The sequence below is a fragment of the Pseudorasbora parva genome, chromosome 18, assembly GCF_024679245.1.
Source record: "Pseudorasbora parva isolate DD20220531a chromosome 18, ASM2467924v1, whole genome shotgun sequence".
NCBI classification, from domain to species: domain Eukaryota; kingdom Metazoa; phylum Chordata; class Actinopteri; order Cypriniformes; family Gobionidae; genus Pseudorasbora; species Pseudorasbora parva.
Genome location: NC_090189.1, coordinates 4,325,604 through 4,336,835, shown reverse-complemented (window position 1 = coordinate 4,336,835; position 11,232 = coordinate 4,325,604). Strand labels below are relative to the sequence as shown.

Below are 11,232 nucleotides of genomic sequence, written 5' to 3'. Positions count from 1 at the left end.
ATCATGGACTGTAGAAAACCGTACTGTTTCCACAACTGGAGAAGCATCATACCTCTCATTACAATCTTCTTCCTCTGGATCAGAGAATGACTTATCATCATCAATTGGTTGAATCCCAGGGTTCTGACATGTTCTAGGTTTAGAGGTAGGTTTGGTCAAGGTAGGGCTTGAAATTTCTGATGATGGTAAGAACCCACAGGGAAGCAGAAGGTCTCTGTGGAGTGTACGGAGTGGGCCATCCTTGTTTTCTGGACGAACGGTGTAGACAGGTAAGTCGCCTGCTTGCTTTACTACTACATATACCTCGGACTCCCACTTGTCTGCTAACTTGTGCTTACCACGCAACCGAACATTCCTCACCAACACACGATCATTGACTTCCAAGGAGGAATTTGTCACACGTTTGTCAAATCTGGTTTTGTTCCTCTCTGCACTCTTTGATGCACGACGGGAGGCAAGCATATAACTCTCTTCCAGACGGGACTTTAGATGCTTTACATATTCAGAATGTGACTTTTGCGGACTGTCCTGATACGGCAACCCAAAGGCAAGGTCAACAGGCAACCGTGGCTGGCGCCCAAACATCAATTCATAGGGGGTAAACCCTGTAACTTCGTGCTTTGTGCAGTTATATGCATGAACTAATGGCTTGACAAAATCTCTCCAATGAGTTTTGTCTTTCTCTTCCAATGTGCCAAGCATATTCAACAGGGTTCTATTGAAACGTTCCACAGGATTTCCCCTAGGATGGTAAGGCGTTGTTCGAATTTTCTTGATACCTGTAATCTCACAAAGCTCTTTGATTGTGCGCGACTCAAAATCTGGGCCCTGGTCACTATGAAGGCATTCAGGAAACCCATAATGCACAATAAGATTCTCCCAAAGACACTTTGCAACTGTTCTTGCCTTTTGATTTGGGGTAGGGACTGCCACAGCATACTTAGTGAAAAAATCTGTGATCACTAAGATGTCTCTTGTGTTGCTTCGGTCCGGTTCCAATGAGAGGAAATCCATACAAACTAATTGTAAGGGTCTCGTGGCCTGAATGTTGACCAAGGGTGCAGCTTTTTGAGGTAATGACTTCCTGCGCACACATCGGCCACATGTCCTGACCTTCTGTTCCACGTCAGCAGCCATTTTTGGCCAGTAAAAACGGGCTCTAACCAGATCCAAGGTTCTCTCCATCCCCATATGTCCCATACTGTCATGTAAACTGCTCATCACAGCGGATTTTAGCTCTTCAGGGAGCACTAACTGGTAAGTAATGGAATCCTGATCTTTCCGTCTCCTGTAAAGTGTCCCATCCTTAAGCTCAAGGCGGTTCCACTCTTTTAAAAAGTAGGAAAAACCTGGAAGTTCCTTCCTTACTGTTGGTGAAGGTTTCTCTCCCAACTCCAAGTGTGAAATCACCTCTCGAATAATTGGATCGGCTCTTTGTTTGTCACCAAGGTCTTTTGAAAGGTGATGCATAACAGGGAACCAATCAGAATTGTCTTGTTCATAACAGTCAGGTACAGCGTCAGGATGTAGTGCAAGGGAACTTACAAGAGCAATGTCCGATTCAACATCAGCTGACTGCCTAACGAGGTGCTTTTCACAGATTGCCTGTACTACATCATCCGTTGTGCTGACAGAATCCTCCGCATCTGCAAGCTGATGCTGTATGAATTGTTGTATCCTTTCATGCTCTTTTTGGGACAAAGGGTTTTCTGGAAATGGCTCTTGAGGTCGCCTTGAAAGGCTATCTGCATCGACGTTCAGCTTGCCTGCTCTGTACTCCAACTTGAATGAAAAAGTGGAAAGAGCTGCAAGCCACCTATAGCTAGTAGCATCTAATCTTGCGGTGGTAAGAACATGAGTGAGAGGGTTGCTATCAGTAATGACAGTGAATGAGCTGCCATAAAGGTAATCACTAAACTTTTCAGTTACCGCCCATTTTAGGGCAAGAAATTCAAGTTTGTGAGCAGGATACCTTGATTCACTGTGTGACAGCCCTCTGCTCGCAAATGCAATTGCCCGCATCTGTCCACCCTGGTCTTGATACAGTGCTGCTCCCAGCCCTTTAGTGCTAGCATCTGTATGGAGAAAGTAGGGGAGTTTGGTGTCAGCAAAACCCAAGACAGGCGCACTAGTTAGCTTCTCGATAATGGAATGGAAAGCTTCCTCACAAAGAGGCGTCCAACGACCCCCGAAGGGCTCCTTAGGATTGTAGTACTGACCCTTGTCATCACTCTTTTTACTACTTTTCCTTAGTGGTGGATACCCTGAGGTAAGGTCATTGAGCGGTTTCACTATCCTTGAATAATCCTTAATGAACCGGCGATAGTAGCCGGAGAAGCCCAAAAATGACCTTAATTCTTTTAGATTGTTGGGACTCGGCCAGGTTTTTAAAGCTTGTATCTTTTCAGGGTCTGTCTCTACTCCATGCTCTGACACAATGGCCCTCATTTATCAAAAGTGCGTACACCAAATTTCCAGCGTACACCTTGCGTACACCCAAACCCACGGTGACTTTGAGATTTATCAATATGGACGTTGGCGTACGGCACGCTCAAATCCTACGCCAGCTCAGGAGGTGGTGTACGCACGTTTGAGTTAGTGGGAAAATGCGCAGAAAAGCAATTCCTAACGCCACAAAACGCACTGACAAGATATGCTATATGACCCACTGTTAAAAACCACAACAACATTCAGTGTTTATTTTTGTGCAAAATGAACGTCAATGTTTAATTTGTGTGACTTTACCAAAGCGTTTGATTTGTAGGCATATATTCCTCCAGTCGCGAGCCTGTGCGCTTCATCTGACGTTTCAGGCCCGGCAGCTGCGCACGGACTGGGACTAAAATAATTCAGACTGACAAAATAATAAAAATTACATTCTTCTTTTAAATAATAATAGTAATAAAATCAATAAAAACGACACTCTTCTTCTAAATAACAAGCGTCATTAAGAATAATAATCATAATAATAAGAATAAGAATCTTACAAATTGTCATGTAATTATTAATGTGAATGAATCTTACTCCACATCATATCATCATCAGTATTGTACACCCCAATAGCCTACATGTGCCGTGATACGAAATTAAATGCTAATTGTTTCAAAACGTGCTGTAAAATAATGCATTGTGATGGTAATTTATCATCCAAACAGCTTTAAACTGCTTTAAACTCCCAAATAAAACAATTTCGTTTTTTTTTTTTCACTTCCCTGGTGATGGTCTCGATGGGCGCGTCTCAATCATCTCACTAGTTCAGTAGTCAGGGCACTGATCAGGGAGTCAGCCCATTGACTTATTTCCTAATCAGTGCCCTGACTAGTGGACTAGTGAGATGATTGAGCGCGCCCGATCTCCACGTCGGAGAAGTTTCGCTTCTTTGCCGTCTTCTGTTTGTCCATGACGTAAAATGAGGGCGTGGGAGAGGCGGAGACTTGAATATATAGGGGCGTGTTATTCTAATGACGATCGTTTTCAGCCGCCGAATTTATCAAGGGCAAGTATTGCGTACACCTGGATTGCAGAGGTGCGCACAGTTTCATAAATCAGGCGGTGAGAGGAGTGTAAGCATAATCTTACGCCAACATATACACCGGTTTCTACGCAAGATTGATAAATGAGGGCCAATATGTCCTAGGTAGCGAACGGAGGTCTGAAAAAATTTACATTTCTCCAGAGAAAGTTTCAGCCCATACTCTTTAAGGCGAAATAGAACATTTAGCAGCCGTCTCTCATGCTCCTCCGGGGTGTCAGAGAATATTATCAAGTCATCCAAAAAGACCAGTACCTCTTTCAGATTAATGTCCCCCATACACTTCTCCATCAATCTTTGGAAGGTACTTGGTGCATTGGTGACACCTTGGGGCATCCGATTGAATTCCCAAAATCCCAATGGACAGACAAAGGCGGTTTTGGGTTTGTCGGACTCCTCAACTTCTATCTGGTAGTATCCTGATTTTAAATCAAGTACAGAAAACCATCTGGACCCTGTCAGAGCTGAAAATGTTTCTTCGAGATTGGGTAGTGCATACGCATCCTTAACCGTCTGGAGATTCAATTTCCTATAATCGATGCACAGCCGTATATCTCCGTTTTTCTTTTTCACCACCACTATAGGCGAGGAAAAGGGTGATTCAGATTCTCTAATGACTCCACTTGTGAGAAGGTCACGCAGATGCTTGCGGACAGCCTCAACATCTTGTGGGTGGATTGGCCGTGCTCTGTGTTTGAAAGGAGTCTCATTGTTCAGATTTATGCGATGCTTCACCTTTTGGGTGTGCCCAAAGTCTAAGTCGTGCTGACTGAAAACTTCTGGCAGTTCTCTGAATCTTTTAGTGATACGGTCCTTCCATTCTTGTGGTAAAGGGGAGTCCCCAAAATTTAAGGTGAAATCAAGCTGCTGAACAGGTGAGTACTCTTCTGAATGGGTGATTTGAGGAGGAATTACAGAGTCCACCACATGAAGCTCAGCTATGGTACACCTTGGCGGAATTACCACATCATGTTCAGTTTCATTTATAAGCACCACTGGTACATGGTAAGGTTGAGAAAGGGTAAGTAAGCAGCGTTTCACATATACCCCACCAGGCAGGGATGAGTTGGATGGATGCTCCACCACCACACACTTATCAACCCCACAGGGCACTGCTACAGAACCTTCTACAACTACAGTCTGACCTGCAGCCATAACCTCAGGTACTTTACTCTTCAGCCGCACTTGACCAAGAATACCACTTGTGTTTTGTTTCCATCTTGCTTCAAGGGTCCTCAGAACCACTCTGTAACCAAACGAAGAGGGTCGATACGTTGGGGAATCTGTATTCAAATGTTGCTTATAAAGAGTATCCAGGGTGTTTGTGCCAACTAAAATCAAAGACTGATTGTGAGGGTTTAGATCAGGGACTACTAGGGCGACAGTAGACACCTCAATGCTCACACCCATGAACTCCTCTGGAAAAGTAATGTCTACATCTATATAGCCTTCATATGGAACAGAAAGACCATTGGCTCCTTCAACTTCCAAGATGTCATTGATGGAGTTAATGGGGTACTCTGAGAGATGCTGTTCATAAAAGGACTTGGGGACTGTTGTGACTTGAGACCCAGTGTCCAATAAACAGTGACACCTTTCACCAGCTATGCTGATCTCTGCAATGCACCTAGCACCGACTAAACCCTTTGGCAGGCTAGCGGTTTGCCTCCTAGAATGTTGACATTTGTCCAAGACTCGTTTAGCAGTGGGACGGTTTGATTTCCATTCAGCCCCCATCTGTCCCACAACAAGGGCTGAGTCTAGTTTAAATCAGGCGTGGGTTTGGGGTTCTGAGAGTCCCACAGAAGCTGCTTTTCTCTTAGGAGTTTACGTTTGGTAGTAACAAGTGTGGGGTTGGGTTCGGAAGTACAAGAAGATGCAACATGGCCATCTTCGCCACAAGAAAAACAGTACCATGGCCTTGGCCTGCCTGTTGATTTCCTACCAACTGGAGTCACACTCCCAGTACCAGCATTTCCTGCCTTCTTCTTGTCTTGCTTATCTGCAGCTTCTTGGAGTGGGTGTTTATTCTGGGTCTTAGGCTTCGTCACAAGATTGGCTAACTGACTTTGGAGCTTAGCTATCTGCTTCTTGAGCTCTTGTGTTTCAGTTGCAAGTGAAGCCATTCCTGCGGTTTCTCTTTGCTCCAATTCAGCAGAAACCCACGTTCTCTGGGAATGCATCAGAGCTTTTTGCTTAGAGGACCCAAGATGCTGCTTCATTCGGTTGATTTTGGCTGTATGTTTGTCTTCTTCAGTGCGTAACATGAGCAGAAGCTGCGCAAAAGAAGGAGGACGGTTGCGCTTTTGCTCTAGCTGCAGATCAGTAATCAAATCATTATCCCAGCAGCCTCTACAAAATTGCTTGAGAAGATGCCGGTCTGCCTCTTCAGAAGTAATGCCACCTCTTTTGATAGTCATTCTCAATGCTGTCTGCAATCTATACAGGTAAGTAGATGGTTTTTCACCAGCATCCTGTAAGGTATTCATGAATCTGGCAAGGAGTTCATCCCCGTCCTCGACAATTCCAAAAGCAGAATCTAGCAACTGCAGATAAGCTGGGGATGGAGCTTCAGGGCTTAGATGTTTTATAACATCTGCTGCAGGTGGCAAAAGACTGTCCACTATTTTCCTGGACACATGCAGATCAGATAAGCCAGGGTCTTTCAGAACAAGCTCAACACTGGAGCGCCAAGTATCATAATCGACCTCATTTCCAGGTCTAGGACATTTACCAGAAAACACCCTGAGCCTTGACTGTACGGGCCCTTGGGCAGCAACTTCTCCACTCCTTACAACGTGTTCAACAATGAGTTTCTGGACTTCAGGTGGGTTGATTATCTGCTGAGAGGTAAAGAGGGGTGGCCCATTTGATTTAGTAGGCATACACTGTGGCTGTGATTCATCTACCTGACTTGGCTTAACAGGTGCTGCGCTAAAGCTCCTGTCAGGGAGTGCTTGAGATGGTAGCTCACTTGGATTTTCATCTCCAGCTGCAAGGTCAGTGGACTCTGGTGTAAGTTCTGCACTCATCTGAGACAACATCTGGCTTAACACTGCTTCAAAATTGGTTCCACTCAATTTTGCTATTTCTTTCAATCCTTCCAGGTAGGATTTTGTGACACTACTGCCCAATTGTTGCGTTAAGATGCTAGACAGTGCCCTCACATGGTAAATGATGCCTGGATCACTGGACAGCTGGTGAGTATAAGGCAGCTGGGATTCAAGAGCTTTCAAGGCTTCACCATTGTTATATTCAATTATTGTGTTCTGATAAAACTCTGAATCTTTGTCACTGATTAGAAGCGTTCTTGCAAAAGAACCATATCTTTTCAGGAGATCAATTAATTCTTCATCATGCTCGGCGTTAGTCAAGCCACTAACAATCAGAGAGTTTGGAACTTTTACGCCCTCTGCCTCAACTATATCCATTGCCCTGTTTTTTTTTTCTGAGAAGATGCAAATTTAATCGTTTACCTCACAACTGTACTCAGCAACAGCGCCACCTCCTGGCTGGCTCGCCACAACTGTAGCGGGTCTTACTAACTCAATAATGGACCAGGTGATAATGATCAGAAGACTGCTTGGTACGTACAGGGAGGCGGCGGTGATACTGAATAACAGGCAGAGACAGAAGGTAAGTTGAAATATAGGCCTTTACTTTACTGTACTAATTTTAGTGACTTTCCTTGAATATTTAAATTTTCCACATGAATCACATACCCAAAGAATAACAATAAAGAAAACAGAGAAAATACAATAGCTATAAATGTATACCCTGGGTGCACCCTCTAAATTACTATTCAGTCAACAGTAATCACAATCACAATCAATGTAATTTAACACAAATTAAATCACAATCACCGGTGATATCACATGAAACTCACAAAGAAGTCTTTCAAGTTCAACTTTGTGTCAATTGGAAGAATGATCAGCGTTTACTTTCTCCTATTGTGCTCCTGAGATGTTTCAGTCCCATAAACAAAACTATAAAGAACCAGTCTCTGAGAAGTGTTCTCTTACTTGTCTGTAGAAAAGAATAAATGGGAAATTGTCCTTTCCTCTAGATTCGTGATCCTTTCAGGGTCGAAGTGGGAGGCTCGCCATCAATTATGTAAATCCAACTTGGAAAAAAAAATGTTCACACAGAAAAAAAACCTGGCCTGATCACAGGCCAGAATGTGCATTCAATATTGTATATCAATAATGATCTACAATTAAATATAGTACACAGGAACAAATAAAATACATATATGCATAGCATTATCATAGCAAATGACATTATAATCATTTACCTGTCTGTTCACGTGTTTCTCTTTTTTTCCACAGGCACACGCAAACCAAAATGGCGTCAGCGAACGGCAGTGAACACTCATTACACCATGCGGTCTGAACATAACCACACCGTAAATTAACAATCCGAACCATACTACATCACAATACAATACCATTTTGTCTCCAATGTATAAAACAAATAAAACACTATTACATGAAATGTGTTGTCATTCGTTTTTAAGGCTAATTATAACATTAGTAAACTCACCGATTCAAAATGTAAGCTCTGAAGTGCTTGATCGACACAATCACACTGGATCATCCAATATCTCGAATTTAAACACTGATTCGTTCAGTTTAAGTAACTTTAAACAGTTTAAGATTGATATTTTTCAATTCTCATGTCAGATCGGATTTCCCTGTCACTCTGCATCTGTGTTCCAGCCTGCGCAACGAGCGATCTGTGAGCAAGGGGGGCGGAGCCAACAAATCAACGCTCCGATTGGCTGTTTCTCGTTTCTTGACTAATTCCAAATGCAAATATATTTATACATACATATTTTTATGTATTAGTCTTCTATAATTTCACAAGTATGAATAATAATAATAATGTTATGTTCAAGCAATCATATAAATAATTAATATTTATAAAATAATTATTTAACCAGGGTTACACTAGTCGCTATTCACAGCCATTATTGTAACAAGCGTGTGAAGAATTTGTGTTTTTGTGTTCGTTTCATTTTTGAGGTCCGAAAAAGATAGAAGGACATAGGACACTGGATCAACATCAGGGTGAGTAAAGATAGCTTTATTTTATTTCTTTTTTTCCTTTCAGGGAGCTTTTTCTTTTTTCTTTTCTTTGTTAAAGTCTTTACAGATAGTTTACTTGAATTGTTTATTGTATTTATCTGCAACATTATGTTGTATAATTACAGTTTTGCACAATTAATGTTCTCAAAACTACATGCAACCTTTCTTTATATCTTTTTAAAAAATAGCAAAAATAGGCACTTCACAATGAAGGTGGGACTGCATCAAGGATCGGCTCTGAGCCCCTTCTTGCTTACGGTGGTGATGGACAGGCTAACAGATGAGGTCAGACAGGAATCTCCATGGACTATGATGTTTGCGGATGACATTGTGATCTGTAGTGAGAACAGGGAGCATGTGGAGGAAAGTCTAGAGAGGTGGAGGTTTGCTGTGAAGGTTAGTCGGAGCAAGACAGAATACATGTGTGTGAATGAGAGGGAACCAAGTGGAACAGTGAGGTTCCATGGAGAAGAGGTAAAGAAGGTGCAGAATTTTAAGTACTTAGTGTCAACAGTCCAGGGCAATGGGGAGTGTGGAAAAGAGGTGAAGAAGCGTGTGCAGGCAGGTTGGAATGGGTGGAGAAAAGTGTCAGGTCTGTTGTGTGATAAAAGTGTACCAGCAAGAATGAAAGGAAAGGTTTACAGGACAGTAGTGATACCAGCAATGTTGTATAGTTTGGAGACAGTTGCACTGAGGAAAAGACAGGAGGAAGAGCTAGAGGTAGCAGAGCTGAAGATGTCGAGGTTCTCTTTGGGAGTGACGAGGATGGATAAGATCAGGAATTAGTACATAAGAGGGACAGCACATTTGAGATATTTTTGAGGGAGGGAGAGTGAATATATTGGTAAAAGGATGCTGAGGTTAGAGCTGCCAGGCAGGAGGTCAAGAGGAAGACCAAAGATGAGGTTTATGGATGTAGTGAAGGAGAACATGAAGGTTGTCGGTCTGAGAGAACAGGATACAGAGGATAGGACTAGATGGAGGCAGATAATACGCTGTGGCAACCCCTGAAGTAAACAGCCGAAAGATAAAGAAGAAGTAATGTGTGGGAGTTTTCGCCGCATTTTGTGACAGGACACACCAGGCAAGTGCAGAGGAGGGCTTTGGGGACTCGACCCCCTGTCCTTTTAGAAAATGATTCAAAAGTGCCCTTCTTAACAATCATCAATAATATTGTGACCAAAATAACAGAATTTGAATTAAAATTAATATAACAATGTGTACAAAAACTAACAAATTCTGAACATTCCTGTGTATCTGTAGCCTAGAAATCTAGACACACCCTAGCGGCAGCAAATCTAATTTGCCGCGAGTGTCGTCTAGCAACTCTCAATACATTTCTGAGCTGTAAACGCCAAACTCTGGTCGGGCCAATTACATCGTGTATAGAGTCGCATGGGGCTTAACATAATGATGGCCGAGTTGCACTTGCGTGCTTCTAGTAAACACAGAAGCTGGCGAACGGCGGTCTTTCGAATCAGGAACACGGCTCTGGAAGACTTGGAGTTAAGTTTTTCTCTGAGAAAAGAACAAAGAACGGCACTGAAGTAATTCTTAAGAAGGGAAGATGTGTTTTGAGTTTTGCCAACCGGATACGGCGAAAGTTTAATCTGTCAACGAGTTCTGCTTCACCTCCATTGCTCTGGTTGGTGGTAGCGCTATCCTATCGCGTGCAGAGGGAGTTTGAAAGACAACCGTTTATCCGCCCCTTTGGATTGAGCTGTCAATGGTGATTTTCCAGACCAAACATCTTGATGTGGGTCTGGCTTGTCAGGCTACAGGAGCTCAGATTCTATGACAAATTTTCTCTGCTATTACAGCAGTGCTGTTCATTCTGCTCCCACAGGAGCACAGTTTCTCTGGCTAATATTGTCTACTACCACTGCAGTGCTGTTCCTTTTCTCTCCGTCCGGCAAGCTTTTGGCCTCCCAGTGGACAAAGTGAGAAATCTCTTGGTCACACTCATGTTTTTCAGCACTCCATGAGAAGTGGAAAGTTTCCACGCAGAGAGAGTGCAAGTCACCACACAGCGAATCAGCAGGAAGTTCCCATGCAGAGCAAAACTGAAAAATTTCCATGAAGCAAGTAAGTGGAAACCTTCCACACAGTAAGTAAGTGGAAAGTTTCCACAGAGAAAGTAAGTGGAAAGTTTCCAGGCAGCGAGTCAGTGGAAAGTTTTTACAAAGCAAGTAAGTGGAAAGTTTCCACACTAAGTAAGTGGAAAGTTTCCACACAGCGAGTCAGTGGAAAGTTTTCATGAAGCAATTAAGTGGAAAGTTCCCATGCATTAAGAAAGTGTTTATTAAGGAAGTGTTATTTGGAGCGAGTTGTGTTTAATCAACTCTCTGTTTCTTGAACAGAACAACCTCCTGGACAACAACCAATCCAGCTTCAAAAGCAGCCACTCGACTGAAGCTGCCTTGCTCTCGGTAACTGAGGCACTGAGACTGGCAAAAGCAGCTTCCAAATCCTCAGTGCTCATCCTGCTGGAACTGTCTACTGCTTTTGACACCAAAACCACCAGACCACCAGATCCTCCTGTCAACTCTTAAAAGGGTGGGTATCTGAGGAACTGCTCTCCAGTGGTTCAGGTCTTACCTCTTAGGTTGATGG

General features: G+C 43.1%; 1 long non-coding RNA gene across 1 annotated transcript; it reads right to left on the bottom strand.

The window, feature by feature from the left end:
* Positions 1-7,197: 7,197 nt before the first annotated feature.
* On the bottom strand, positions 7,198-8,251 carry LOC137046518 (uncharacterized). The gene is made up of 3 exons (XR_010898981.1): positions 8,075-8,251; positions 7,827-7,920; positions 7,198-7,694 (listed from the first exon to the last, which is right to left on the bottom strand). It is a non-coding gene; the product is annotated as an uncharacterized lncRNA (long non-coding RNA).
* Positions 8,252-11,232: the final 2,981 nt, after the last annotated feature.